Consider the following 13,540-nt stretch of genomic DNA (forward strand, 5'->3'; position numbering starts at 1 on the left):
ATATATGAAAAGCACAATCAGTAAATCTCAGAAACCTTAGATTTACTTATGTGCAAAAAGAATATTTCCAGACTCATGGAGCCTTCTGTAATCACAGTAATATACTTGAGATTCTATATAAGAATCCCTCGATTGCAAAAGTTGCCACTTCTATAGAAAGTTATTATTTACATTTGGCTCATGCATTCCCATGATAATTCAGGTGGGGTAGAAAATAGCATAAAAGCCTTCAGCTGCATTGGCTTTTACTTCTTAAGGAAATGAACAAGGGCTATTGTTAAGTGAAGAAATCACAGGAAAATGGGATACCTATAACAAGTGGTGAGACACTCTTGGCAGGCATCCTCTTACATTCCCATGAGGCTGAAACTAGAGATGATGCCATATGGCATAAGGGATACAATAAAAATCTCTTGGCAACTGAAAGATGAATAGACATGACCTACAGGGCTGATCATTTTCTCACTTACATCAGAAACCCATATATGCACACAAGAATTAATTGTGGTTCATGTATTGTAAGCCAGGTCATTTTATTTTAATTTCCTATAAGGTCTTGTCAACTACACACAACAAATTTATAATCACAGCTGGTGAGTATCTCGCCCTCTGCAATTAGGGAGGAGGTGAACGAATTAATTGGTTACAACCAAAAAGAGTCCACTAATATTTTTGACTGCCAGCTCTTGCTCAGGGCTCGCACTGAGCAAAGCCAAAGAGATGGAGATGAAGCCGCAGGAGGCCATTGTCCTCAAAGAGCTCCCAGGTTTACCAAAGGTTACTTAGGTCAGAAGACTGGGAAGGTGTGGAAGTTGGTACTCTGTACTCTGTTGCAGTTTGCCTGGCATCTTTGCTGGTTATTATTAAACCATCAACCCAGTCAATATCGTGGGCTTACTCTTTAAGAGAGAGAGTCAGTGATGCCCCAGACAGTATACTTGAGTCCCCAAACTCTACTCGATATTCTGGAAACATTTCTAAACCCGATCTGGAACCCAGGCAGCACGAGGCAATCTCTGCGAAGAAACACTCTAGGTATCCACAGAGATTAAAATTAGTCCAAAATACCTCAGGATTTTTTCATCCACACAGTGGCTACAGATCATCTCTGAGTTTTATGAAAATTAAACCATTCTGAAGATCATAGATCGAACTTCAGTGCAGTTTTTTTTCTTCCCCATGATGTTGTGTTTGCTGTGATCTGTGATGATTTTGTAGTAGAATAGCAGGGCATTGACTGGCAGAAAGTCCAAATCTACCTATAATCAAAGTTATAGGTAGATCAGTGATAGTAAATTCTACACTTAGCTTTTCTTCCAGCCTTTAAAGAATTCATTCTAGTAAAAACTCTTGAAAATTTTTAAATATACTAAGACTACATAAAGATCAGTTTGGACTCCATTCGTGAATTTTCCCCACCCTTCTTCAGAGCTTAAGTATTCCCTAAACTTTGACCTATAGGGTCTCCTGACTTTTGTTCTATTAGTTTTCCCCTGATGGAATTAATCACTTCAAGATTTCATTCGATTCCATCGTTGATGCCTCTTTCAATTTGAGACACAGACCGTTAAATCCCTGTTAATCCATGTGCTCCAGGCTGTGGAATAACTTCTAACATTTACTTTGAATTCCGCAATCCTGAAATAATCTACCCGCTTCCTCTACCATCAGAACCTAAGACAGGACTCTGCCATAGATGTAAAAAGCAGAGTTCCATCTTTGCTACTTACAGATATGTGACCTTAAGGCATTTTCTTAATTTCCCTGAGCCTCAGTTTCCTCATCTATAAAGTACTACTTTCATGGGACTACTGGAGAATTAAAAGAAATATTTATCAAGTGTTTACCCTACTGCCTGGCATATAGAAAATGTTCTATAAATAGTAACTATTTTAGAAGATAGACATCAAACATGAAAAATCAGCATGGTTATGTTTTTGTAGAGTGACTTGAAGATCTAGGGAAGTGCTTTGAGTAATTCCCAGTGTGTGTTCATATGAACCAACACTCTTTTTACCTTTGATGCCACCACCATTTACATTCATTTGAACTAGTGCCAGAACTAGTGTGAATGATGCCTAGTTAGCACCCTCAGCTGGGTCATAAACCAAAATTTGATGTTCTACAAATTTTTGATGCCCAGTCAATTTATCCATTTTTGTTGGTCAGATAGGTTGGGAAACTAACCCAATAGATTGGTTTGTTAAATTTTATGTGAAAAAGATCTGCTATTTTTCACTCAATAATTCTTGAAGAATTTTTCAAATAAAGTAATTAGAGGACACAAAGTAGTACACTTCAAAGTCTAGCCTTTGGAGTGTGGCAAAGCTGGATTTGAACCCCAGTTCTAGCACTAACCTTCACATCATGGGCAACTGAGCCTCTTCAGGAGTCCTTCATTCCCCCTTCTATAAAATGATTTAAGTATCATTTGAGGATCAGGGTAGGGAGAATCACTTACTGAGTATCTATTATGTTCCTAATATTTTGTTAAAAGCTTAATGATTAGTTCCTCCTCTCCCAGAACTTGCCTTCCTTGAACATTTATAGACCATTGCTTCAGATTATAGCTTATACACTCTTTATAAGGTGGGACTATGTCTTCTTTATTCATGAAAGCACTTTATACATGTATTTCAGTGTTTATAAATCAGAAACTGACTCAATATACATTCCCTGAAGATTCATTTTGCAAGATTTTTGTTTTTGCTTGCTTATCTTGGACATTTTAATTTGTTTCCAAATACTGGGTTACCACTGCTGCACTCCTACTTACCTTCATTTCAAAATTATCCTCATCCTGTCTAAAACCCAACAGCATCTGCGGAGCCTAGAAAGAGAAGAAGTGATCACCTGTTTAGAGTTCTAGGAGAGTGACTGAGTCAAAACCAAAGAACTTTTAGATTTATGATGTGCAGTTTTACAAAACTGATGGTGGGCATCATTATAATTAGATCTTCAAACTCTCATAGCCAATTGAAACATTTGCCCATGTGATCTGCATACTTTTACTATTTGATTTATGGATTAGTATCAATATTTACCTGAAAAATTATAGTTCATCCTTTTAAATGTTTTGAATGTGTTACTGCATTCTTAAATATGATTTTATTATGATTTAAGGTAAAACACTGTCTAGAAGAACACATTCAATTTTATAATAAAATATATGAAATTATATAGAAATTTCCTTCCTAAGCCAGTTTTAGAGAGCACAATTCTTTCTTATTTTTTTTTAGAAATATTTATATTTATTTTTTTTATGGTGACATTGGTTAACAAAATCCAACCTACCTTCCTCCCTTGGTTTTTATTTCAGTTGTTTCTGGAAGACTTTGGGGAATCTCTCAAAAAATTCACAAATCATTCTTCTACAACCTCTCCTTCTGGCCTCTTTATTGATTAATAAAGCTCTTGGAAGGAGCGCCTCCCCACTGCCCTCTGAAGGAAGGCTGCTTATCACAGTCTATCTCTAGAACCGCCAAAGCCACGAACCCCTCATAATGCCAAAAGACCCTGAAGCTGCTTTAGTTTTCATTGCACCAGAGCAGTCAAGCTGTATTCCATTCAGAAATGAGGCCAAGATGCCATTCACTATAATAGTTTGTTATTAAGAACCAGAGCAACAGTGCTTGAGATTACCTAAATCGCCTGCGGTTTGTGAATCTTCAAGATTGTATATATAGCTTATTCTCTCCCTGTACTGCAGACCCCTTGGGTGGACTAAGAAACTAATATTGTGTTCTCCTCTCCATCTTCCTTCTCATTCTGTATCTCTTTAGGTGTTCATACAGAAGTTGTCCTCCTTATAGGTCCCATCCTCCCTATGCATACCTGCTCATGCAGTAGATAGGTACTTGGGAAATCACAGGACTGCCAGAGCATCAGACATAATCAGGATCTGGATCTCAGTTTAGGCGCAGCCAGAGCACTCTGCCACATGTCTCCAGACAACGCCAGCTGCAAGGCCAAATATCTTAAAAGTTATAGTGGAACAAATCTCTCTTCTCATTAACTTACCCTCCTGACACTCATAGGGAGGAAGATGTGTGTGCACATAATTACTAAATAAATCAGAAACTAAGGGCTATGTAAGAGACATGTGCTAGTAATATGAAAAACTGAGAGGGGATCTCTGTAAATCGGAGACTTGGTGGTTCTCAAAAATGCCGAACCTATGATTTCTGTTTTGCTGATCAGGTGACTTTCAAATTGACTTACTCGAAAATTCACATGAGTTTTGGCCATCATTCTCAGTTTTGTTTAAGGAGTTTCAAATTTACTTAGCTGCCAAGTTGCAGTTCTGCTGTTTGTTCATTCAACAAACAGGGTTAGTGTATGATGTGTCAGGCGCTATGCCATATAAAGTAATTCTAATTTGAAATACAAATTTATAGTGATTATAACCACCATGCAATAGATGATGCACAGCATTCTTTCAGAAAACAACCTGCCATGTTTTAAAGATTTGTAGCAAGAGGAAAATGTAAGACCCTGACAGAAAAGGCTAGATTCAGAGCTAACCGCTCAGTTTTTAATGGCAGGCAGAGAAAATTCCCTGAAAGCAAATATGGGCTCTGTCTTTTTCCAAGAGAAAGTCCTTAAGAGTTTACATGGAAAAAATAGATTTCTGTTGAAGATCACTTGACGAATCATTCACTCTATCTTCTGCTGACATGATAGAATTGGAACTCTATTTTATCCAGTTTGGAACTGACACAGGAGATGGTATTAGGACTGTTTTATGTGCATTCTGTATCCATCAAATCTGCAAAGCCTTTAGCAGTGAAATCCACGCCCGGGTTAATTGGTGATGGTTAGGAGCACACCCAGAACCTTACAGTAGCTCCATGGATGTCAGCACTGACTCCAGGCCTGACATAGAACACATGATATAGTTCAGTGCAGTCAGGAATCAGGAGGGTAGAATGAATCAAGGCTGGAAGATGGTGCCTGTCGTACGTATCATCTAGGGATCTGGCCCAGTGTGGGTGGACTGGAACATATTTTGATGAAAGCTTGATTGACTAGAATACTTGAGAAATTAGGGTATTTGGGGAAGTCAAAGGAAATGCTTTCTGTTTCTCTCACTTAGGCAGGTCCAAAGAGCCTCTGGACTAAGCTCTGGGAGGTTTTTTTTAAAGGAAGTTGGTACCAGTGGGATACTGAAGGATGTGAAAAGCAATTAAGTGATGGTCTGTATCCTGGGGAGAGTTCATGTGATGTTTCTGAACTAAGTACTACTTCAGTTGTCCGAAAGGCATGGCTTTTCATGCTCCAGCAAAGACTTTGCATATCGACCAGTGTGCAGGCCCTTCTTGCTGGTGGAGCAATTAAATTCTGTTTTACTAACTAGGCCAAGAGTACTAGGATATTTTGTATAGATAGTGTAAGGGAGAACAAACAATTTACATTTTCCTGCACAAAGTTATTGCCTGGTCTCAGTGGTATGCTGGAGCCAGCTAGTGCTTGTACTCCTGAGAGATGATTGTTAAGCTTAGAAAATTTGCCAGCCACTTGAAGGCACATTGTAGCTGAAATTAGTCATGTTTAGAATATTTACACCGTAAGCATTGGCAAATGCTAAAAGTTAGGACTTTTTATATTACAAGCATACTGCTGAAACAAAGCCACTCTCTTTTGTGTGAGAGTATAGATTCCTAGAAGTGGATCCACGCATATCTATCTGTGGGAGGTATACAAATCCCAGGATGACTGGTTCAGGGCCCACAGTTTTACTGATCCTCACATGTCCTCACACAAGCGTATGAGTAGAGTCTGACCATCAGAGTCTAAACTCTGAGGTCCCACGACTTACATGCCAACTGATTGGCAAGTCTCTACGAATGCGTATAATGTATTTAGGCCCATTTGCCCATATAAGATGTAAGTTATATAAGTCACAGACTGATCCAAAACACTTATAAGAATAGCACAAATTCCATATATTATTAGGTTATACCTATCTACATGAGCAGGACTGCTTTATATTTTGCAGATAAATTTAAATCCATCTGCATTTTCATATTTCCTGGGATCATAATACAGCTTAATTTGCTCCCTCACACATTTCTAGATGGTAATAAATCTATGCCTTTAGATTTTCATCCCTAAGAACCACATTCAAAAGAAAGAAATAGAAAAGCATAAAATCAAGGTCAGGAAGATTAAGCCCTTTAATTCATGTGCCAAACTTCCCATTTCAATTGTGGTTTTGTCTCCCAGCTAAAGTTTGTCTTTTTGTGACATTTGCATTAAGCCCAGAAGACATTTTGAGTGGAAACATGCTGAAAGCGTAATTGAAACGCTGAGTGGTGCCATTTGTCTAATTTGCATTTTTCCCCAGGTGGGGAGTTTTCACTTCCTCCCTTCTTCTCCTGGGGTGTTCAAAGATAATCTGAAAGAATGATGTTGTACAATTGATTTTAATAAATCTCCATGTACAATATATTATATGGATAATTTTTTCTTTCCAGAAGCTACTTTAAATGCCACAGTGATAAACTATGTAAGGAAGTCCTTTGTAGGTTCAGAATAGTGCAGATAGTTCATTTTCCCCCTCAGATAGAGATTTTGAATATTTGTTCACAAGTTTAATTGTTTGCTAGAATTTTTCCTTTCAGTTGTTTTCACGGTGTCATTCTGAGCTACTTAGGAGGTTGTCACTATAGAAACAAACATTTTTTAAGTAGATGGACAAAAACTATTTAATTTCATCCTTAATAGGTTCTTTGAACTCTGTGCTCCAAAACATGCACTGGCTGTATTTCTATTTAAAAGTTTGAGAATCTTTGACGTATTGATTGTGTCAACAAGTTTAATAATATAAGAATGATGCAGAACTGACGCTCTAAATTGAACCCTTTGATAAGGAGATTAAGGTGAGAGTATAATCTGTGGGGAGTAAAGTTATTTTTCTCTCCAAGAAAGAGAAGAAAAAAAAACAGTGTGGTGAATAATTTCTCTTTTGATTAAATATTCTTCATAGATATAAGATTTGTCATTTATATATTGACAAAATCGCTGTCATTGGCATGATCTAGATTTGTGCCTCTTCTAAGGTTTGTATCTTCCTAAAGCCTGTATTATTTATGTTAAATATATCGTTTCAAATGTCAGAAACCCTCCTAGATTATATGAGAGCCCTCCTATATTATAAACTTGAGATGGTGGAGCCAGACATGAAATTGTCTAAATGAAGTGTGAGCAGAGAGGAACGTAGCCCAGGCCAGCATTTCTGGAAGGCACATCACTGTGAGGGTTATTTAGTACATACAAGGACAAATATATGTTTTTCTTCGACTCCTTAGATTTATTTAATGTTATTAGAAAAATTACATCTGGCACATTCAGTATGTATTTATAAAGATTATCTTTAAATAATTTTATAAATAAATAACATGAGTCAATTAAAAGAAAAATATTAAGTGAATAATAGCTTGGAAGTATGGCAAAATTGTTTGGCTAGAAGCTGAGTGATTGAGGGAAGGAATACATTCACCTAGACAAACTGGCATAGACTAACTGTGTGGCCTTCACCTCATTTAGCCTCACTGAGTCTCAGTTTCCAGAGAGGAAAAAAAGTACCTTCCTCAACCAATACATGATACCTGAAGACTCACTGCAGTCATGAATGTAAAGCTCTCTTGGCGCAGTGCTTTCAGGAAAAATACCTTAGATTTATAAGAAGTTATCTTTACAAATAATCCACTTGAAGAGTATTTAGCAAAACTTTGTTGAATCTGCTATAGGCAGAACACTATAATTTCACCTCTTTAATGGCATTTTTCCTTCACGACCGCTCATGTGAGATAGGTAGAGCTTTGCCAAGACAAGTGTGAGGATTCAAAAATGGGCAAGACTGGGTCAGTATCATCTCCCTCACTCCTTTAGCCTCAGCAGAGATGCCTATAGTAACCATCACCATGGTAACCGCACACAGCCAGCAGGCTAGAGCATGGATACCTGACTAGAAAGAGGTGGAAGGACCCAGAAGGCAGGTGGAAAACCATCTGGAAGAAGGAAGCTGTACAGGAAAAGGAAAAAGTAGCTTCCCTAATTCCCAGAATCACAAGAATCACAATGATAATGATTTTTATTCATGGAGTACCAAGGTCTGTCCTAAGTGCTTTGTGCATGTAGGTACATATTATCTTAATACCATAGAATGATGGCACCTCTGAGGGAGGAACTATTATTGGTCCCACTGAACAGATGAAGACATTGAGGTGTAAAGAAGATGGGTGATTTACCCAAGGTCACAGGGCTGCTACACATGAGCCAAGATCGGAAAAGAGCTTAGAAACCTACCATTAAAACCACCCTTTCTTAAAGCACTGGGATAGCAGTGTCTGGCATGCTTGTTCTCCAACCTCCCCTATGTGCCAATAAAAGCTGGGAAATGTGGATACCTGCCATCCCAACTAGCAATCCATTGTCTGAAATCCCTGCTTGCTTTAAATTCATCTGAGAAGCTTTAAAAAAGATGCTGGTGCCAGGACCCCGGCCCAGCTCAGGATATCAGAATCTTGGTTGAGGATTGGGGAGGGTATATCTGCTTTGTTTTGTTTTGTTTTGTTTTTTTGTTCTCCAGGTGATTCTCATAGCCTTGATAAAGAACCACAACTTTTTTGGCACAAGGGACTGGTCTTCCTATGAGAATCTAATGCCTGATGATCTGAGGTAGAGTTGAGGCAGTGATGCTAGCACTGGGGGCGGCTACTAATACAGATGACACTGCTCACTTGCCTGCCTCTCACCTCCTGCTTTGTGGCCTGGTTCCTAACAGGCCATGGACAGGTACCGGTCCGAGGCCTGGGGGTTGGGGACCTGTTCCTGAATTAGCAAAAGGAGTAAATTTTTTTTTTAAAAAAGACCCAATTATGCTACCCTTAGCTCTTTGATACAGCAATTTGGGAAAAGAGCTAGACTATATTGGGTGCATATGATGTGCCAAGTTCTGAACATAGGTTTTGTGTCTCAATATAGCCTTACCTGGTACCTCTGATGACTCCAGAAAGATTAGTGAGAAGATGAGGGGGTCAGGATGGGGGAACCTTACCCTTTTCCTGGGAAATAGATGTGCCAAGAACTTGAACTGCAGAGATAGATCAGACTGGCGACATGTTCTTGCCTTTTCAGGATGTGTGATTTTAAGCAAGTTAGTCAATATCTCCAAGGCTCAGTTTCTTCTCCTGTAAAATGGGAATGATGTTTATAGATAGTGTATTTTAGTGGGGCTATATTGCCCCCAAAGTAGTAACATGGATTCTTGGGGAAAAGGCAAAAATTGTACTTCTGTGTGTGTGTGTAAAGTACAGATATACATACAGATATGCAGTATACCTGTGACATTAAAATTTCATGAGAGTTGTGGCAATTAGGCAAAAATACCTAAAAAGACATGGATGGGGGAGTGTGGCTAAAAAAAGTTGGGAAATGCTGCTGTAGGTTAGAATTTCCATGAGGTTAAAAGGAAAGGCTGAATGTATACAGTCCTTGGCACAGAGACTGGCACTCAGACACCACTCAGTAAGTGGTAGACATTGTTACTATTATTTTTCAAAATATTCGTTCACTCAACATGCACACATGGATCCTAACTATGCTTCAGGGCTATGTGAAGCATTATTGGGGTCATGAAGAAAGATAAACCACCACCTCTGGCTTTCCTACGAGCTAGGCCAAAGCTAAGTATGGGAGGCTAAGTGCTATCCTGAATGGATGCACTCAGGACCTGGGGAACTAAGAGAAGACCATGGTTAAGTCCTTCCTTTCCTACTCGTTTCCATTGCTGTGCTCAACTAAGATAAGAGGTGACTAGGGGCCTTAATTCTAAATTCTAGCCTCGCCTGTAGTTTCTCCTGCTCCCGCAATGGAATGGGAACCCCAATCCATCACCACTAGAGCATCGTTTTAGCCCTGGGGAGTATTTTAGTTAAGTGGAATTATTATTGACAACCTCCTGTGTGGAAAAGCATTCTGTTTGTTGCTGGAGATGTAGAGATGAATAAAAGAACAAGATATAATTTCTGCTTTTGATTCTAGTGGGAAAAATAGATACGCCAAGCAGACATATTGATGTAACATGATGCAGAAGGCCCTATGTGCAGGAAACTCTGAGACCACAAAGAGGGTGTTTGGAAAAGTTGCCTGAGCTGAATCTTAAAGAATGACTAACACTTAACAGGATGAAGGAGGTGGGAAGCACCTTCTGCACAGAGGGAGCAATATGAGCAAAGGAATGGGGCAGAACAGTAAGTGTATGGAAGCACAGGTATGGGCATGTGTGAGGTATAGAATGAAGAAAGAGGCCAGAGGGGAGGCCAATGAGCAGTCCAGACATGGAGGACCTTGAGTGCTGGCATCATTTTGCAATAGGGATCCATACTTGTATGAGACTCAGATGGAGGCAAGTCAATTTCGTAGTTGCAGTGGAAGAATCCAACCTTTCTTCAAGGAATAAGTCTTTATATGGTCTTCCAGATCCCTCATTGTCTAGGCCCAGTTTATCTCCATGCTCTCTTCCTTGTTTTCTCCCTTGGTCTCTGCTCCCACCTCACTGGCTTATTGCCAGTTCCCTGAATGCCACAGGACCTTTGCACATTTTATGATCCTCTTTCTGGAATAGGTTCCTTACTACTTATAAAGGTTTTAAATTAATGTCTGTAACCCAAGCATCTAGCTAATGTAGGCTCTCAGTAAATATTTGGGGAAGAAAAGAAAGAGGAGAGGAACAATAGATGGAAGAAAAGAAAAGGAAGGGAGGGAGGGAGGGAGGGAGGGAGGAAGGAAGGAAGGAAGGAAGGAAGGAAGGAAGGAAGGAAGGAAGGAAGGATTGGTTTTTCCTCACTGTTTATAGTTGGTGTTTCCTCACTGTTTAATTTTACTAAGAAGAAGGAAGGAAGGAAGGGAGGGAGGGAGGGAGGGAGGGAGGAATGGGAAGGAAAGGAATTAGCTATGAAACTAGAATCCCTACAGACTCTTGTATGCTTTCGCATGCCCCCATCCCACCTCAGCTGAGATTGCCTTCTTTTACCCTGTCCAGGGGCCAGGTCCTGAATCAACTTGTTGGCAATTCAGGCAACAAGCAGGCCCTGTCATTTGAGTAGTGTGTCTCTAGTTGATGAATGCTAATTGATGATGACAATGAAAGCATCTTTCATGTCTCTCCTTCATAGTTCACTTTCAAAAACTGAAATCAGTCATGTCAGAGGAACTGATCAAGTGTTGAGAACTGCAGACTCCCAAGAGTCAACTTGTGTGTCTATACAAAGATGACCCTAAAGCTGACTTGGCAGCCAAGGACAGCTCTAGAGCCCTAATGCAGTGGGACTTTGAAGTGACACCATGCAATGTACTTCAGGGCTAGGTGGGAACTTGGGAGCAAGACTGAAATGGGTACTCACATCATTATATTCAGGTTCTGATGGGATTTCAGGAGGGATGTATTCTATGTGGGGAATTGTCTATATTGAGATCCTGTAGTGGTGAAAAGCAAAGGGACCCAAGATCAACTTTTGGTTTTATTGTTTGCATACTGCATGTGTTGGGCACCTCCTTTACCTTCTCCAAGCTTCAGTTACCTGATCTATAAACTGTGGGAGGAAGGGATCAGAATCGTGCCTCATTCATTGTTGTAAAGATTAAATAAGATAAGGTATGTGAACTGCTTAACACTGAGCCTGGCATGTTGAAAGTGTTCAGTTGGTGTTAGCCATTATTATTATCAGCTAATATGATTATTACTACCATAAAAATTATCTTCCCAGAAAAGAAAGATCAGCTTGGTTCATCAGAAATTTATATGACTTTAACTCGGACCTATGTAGATGTCTCAAAAGGCACATAAGAAACTTCCTAGTAGCAATATTTTGAGAGACTCAAACTAGGAATAGCCCAGATGCCCATCAACAGTAAAATGGATAAATAAACTCAGCATAGCCACACACTGGAATACCATGTAGCGATTAGGATAATAAACAGCTATGCCTCGCAGTCACATAAACAAATTTTACAAACATAATGTTGAGTGAAAGAAGCCAGACACAAAACAGCACACTCTATTATTCCATTTGAATGAAGTGCAAATACAGGTCAAACTAATCTATGGTATTAGAAGTTAGGATAGTACAGCCTCTGGAGAGGAATGTAGGGATTTTACTCAGGAAGGGAGAGGAAGAGAGGAACTGGTAATATTTTGTGTCTACGTCTGGCCACTGGGTACATAAGTGTGCCCTCTTTGTAAAAATTCATCGAGTTGTGCATTCTGATTTATGTACTTTTCTATATCTATTCTCTGATTCGATTAAGGTTTACTAACAAATCTGTTCTGCAGAGAGCTAAGAAAACAAAAGTAGGGGGAGGAAGAATGCAAGTAGTACAATTCTATGCTTAACCCCAAGGGTCCTGGAAGTCTGCCGAGGAAGGCAGTCAGGTAGACGTGTGCACAGACGATGGACTGTGGTGCCTTTGGTAATATGTGTACCAGATACAGACACACCACAGAAGGGAGGGTGATGGGCTGTCACAACTGCTCCTTGTGGCAATGCCCCTGCACTCCATGTGGTTCCTCCAGGACAGCTGCTTTTCCCTATTCCTTCTTACATGTAACTTGGCCATTCAACTATAGAGATTTATGCTCACATCTATCTAGCTACTGCCTTGATCTAGGCCTGACATCATTGGTAGAACACTGAACTAACTGGTTTTCCTGGCCTCTCTTCTTCCCTTCTCCAAACCACTCTCTAGAACCCAGAGTTACTAAATTAGAATCTTTGGATTGGGTCCTCAGGATTTTTAAAAAGCTCCCGTGTGATCCTGATGCATGTAACCTGTGGGAAGCATTGTTCTACACTGGAACCAGAACACACGGCTGACCTGACCCTCTCAACACTAAAAATAGTTCAAGGCTACTGGGCAGCAGCCTAACTTAGTGGTATTTCCCAATTTGTCTCCAAAGGACATTTTCAGCTTCATCTCCAGTCATTCCCTTGTCATCCCCATGTCTTTGTCCTATTTCAAATTTGCCTCTGATCTAAGTGCACCAAGGTAGTTCTCTTTCTGAGTTTGTTTTGTTATTTCACTACCACTCCCATGCCTTTGAATAACCAAGAATGCCCTCCACCTTCCCAGGGGCCTTCTAATCTCCCACACATCTTCAAGACCCAGCTCAAATATTGTGTCCATGAAGCTGTCCCTCAAGGCTCCTGAGCCATCTAGTTCTGCCACATTACCTCATACCTACAGGATTAGATCACATCCCTAAAAATCACTGTGTCATATATGACTGTTCACTTCACCCACTACACTCAAGGGCACGAACATGGTCCTATTTCTCTGCATCCTCATTGCTTAGCACTTGCCTGGGACATGGGAGGTTATCAAGGACAGGGCTTGATGGAGTGAAGTCCTTTAGCATGATCAAAGTCACAGGAGTACAGGGGGTGCTATGGGTTAAGGGGAAGCATTTGTGGATGTGGGATGAGGAGTGATAATCCACATTGATTGGTCAGAGATATATGCGCAACTTCCTCACACT

The 13,540-nt window shown here is 39.9% G+C and overlaps 1 protein-coding gene across 2 annotated transcripts in view; it reads left to right on the forward strand.

Annotated features, from left to right (window-relative positions):
• Nucleotides 1-13,540, forward strand: part of CDH13 (cadherin 13) — a 962,058-nt gene that overhangs the window by 343,538 nt on the left and 604,980 nt on the right. The window lies entirely within an intron of this gene.

The sequence above is a fragment of the Pteropus alecto genome, unplaced genomic scaffold (genome assembly GCF_000325575.1).
Source record: "Pteropus alecto unplaced genomic scaffold, ASM32557v1 scaffold7, whole genome shotgun sequence".
Taxonomy (NCBI): Eukaryota; Metazoa; Chordata; class Mammalia; order Chiroptera; family Pteropodidae; genus Pteropus; species Pteropus alecto.